This window comes from Physeter macrocephalus, chromosome 5 (assembly GCF_002837175.3).
Source record: "Physeter macrocephalus isolate SW-GA chromosome 5, ASM283717v5, whole genome shotgun sequence".
Lineage (NCBI taxonomy): Eukaryota > Metazoa > Chordata > Mammalia > Artiodactyla > Physeteridae > Physeter > Physeter macrocephalus.
Window position 1 is genome coordinate 101,379,170 of NC_041218.1, and position 2,031 is coordinate 101,381,200.

Below are 2,031 nucleotides of genomic sequence, written 5' to 3' on the forward strand. Positions count from 1 at the left end.
CGGAGCGGCTGGGCCCGTGAGCCATGGCCGCTGGGCCTGCGCGTCCGGAGCCTGTGCTCCGCAACGGGAGAGGCCGCGGCAGAGGGAGGCCCGCATACCATAAAAAAAATAAAAATAAAAATAAAAATAAAAATAAAAATAAAAAATTAAAAAAAGATACATGCACCCCAATGTTCATTGCAGCACTATTTACAATAGCCGGGACATGGAAGCAACCTAAATGTCCATCGACAGAGGAATGGATAAAGAAGATGTGGTACATGTATACAATGGAATATTACTCAGCCATAAGAAAAGAATGAAATAATGCCATCTGCAGCAACATGGATGGACCTAGAGATTTTCACACTAAGTGAAGAAAGCCAGACTGAGAAAGACAAATATCATATATCACTTATAAGTGAAATCTAAAAAAAATGATACAAATGAACTTAATTACAAAACAAAAACAGACTCACAGACTTCAAAATAAACTTATGGTTACCAAAGGGAGAGGAGGGGAGAAGGGATAAATTAGGAGTTTGTGATTAACATATACATATTACTATATATAAAATAGATAATCAGCAAGGATCTACTGCATAGCACAGGAAACTCTACTCAATATTCTATAATAACCTATCTGGGAAAAGAATCTGAAAAAGACTGGATATCGGTATATATATGACTGAATCACTTTGCTGTACACCTGAAACTAACACAATATTGTAAATCAACTATACTCCAATATAAAATTAAAAAAAAAAAGAAAAGATAGCCTCCGTTCTTCTGGGAGTAGTGTTGCATCGATGTGAGCTCTGAAACTGCTGTAATTGTTTTATTCTCAGCCTAAAGGCAGGAGCTCAGCAAGGCAGTGGAAGGAAAGCCCTGGAAGGAAAACTCCACACCTAGCCTCAGGACGCCTGCTTGTGGGAAACAACAAAACTCATCACCATGAAACCAGTTTAATTTGGATTTCCAGTTCCTTGCAGCTCAAATATCTTAAAAGTTCATACACTCAGGCTTCTAGTCACTTAATATTTTATTTCCTTAGCAGGTTTCGAGCTCTCGGAGGACCATTGCATTTATGTATGTATATTCTGTACGTCGTCAAACCATGTTGTAAAGGCTTAATTAATGGTCGTTGCATTCAATTACTAGGACAAGTGGTAATGTTTATCAAACAGTAAAAAATGAATCTAATAAATTTTAAAACAACACCTTAGTCCATGTGAGCTGCTATAACAAAATACCACAGACTAGGGGACTGAGCAACAGACACTTATTTCTCACATTCCTGGAGGCTGGGAGTCTGAGCTCAGGGTGCCGGCATGGCTGGGCTCTGGTGAGTACCCTCGTCTAGGTTTCAGACTGCTTTCTGACTTCTTGCTGTGTCCTTGTGTAGCAGAGGGGCTAGGGAGCGCTGTGGAGTCAATTTTGTAAAAGCATTAACCCCATTCCTGAGGGCTTCACCCTCATGACCCAATCACCTCTCAAAGGCCCCAGCTCTTAACACTGGGTATGAGGAATCCAACATATGAATTTGGAGGGGACCCAAACATTCGGACCGTATCACTTACTATTAATGAACATAATATGATGACGTACTTACCTGACCATCAGAGCAGGAGTCGTTTATCTGTTTTTCTGACCGGGGTCATCCAGCCCTTCACTGAGGCACCTGCTCAGTGACTGTGGGATGAGAAATCCGACGCACTGCCATAAGCACATAGGGTGTTCACTCTAGCCATACACCATAGACACTGCTACAGTTTCGATTTGCAGTGAGGCTTAGAGAGGTTCCGCAAATGCTTCAAGGTCAGACGGTTAAACATATAGAAAATTTGGAATTAAAACACAGATCATCTGATTTCCGAGCACACCCCACAGCAGAGTGGAGATCCTCCTGGTGTACTCATTACTCTCAAAGGGTCTCATAATAAGCACAGTTTTTATAACAGTTTTACATGTGACAGTGACTTGCAAATGTTTGGCTGGAAAGCCGTGCGATCCTCCTAATAATTTCTGAATGGCTGTACGGCACGGTGTCCT

General features: G+C 41.4%; 1 long non-coding RNA gene across 1 annotated transcript in view; it reads right to left on the reverse strand.

The window, feature by feature from the left end:
* The window catches only part of LOC114486252 (uncharacterized), a 121,526-nt gene extending 119,766 nt beyond the window's left edge, over positions 1-1,760 (reverse strand). The window contains exon 1 of the long non-coding RNA XR_003679661.1: positions 1,592-1,760. This is a non-coding gene — a long non-coding RNA (uncharacterized lncRNA). The remainder of the gene's footprint in view (positions 1-1,591) is intronic.
* Between the last annotated feature and the right edge of the window lie 271 nt (positions 1,761-2,031).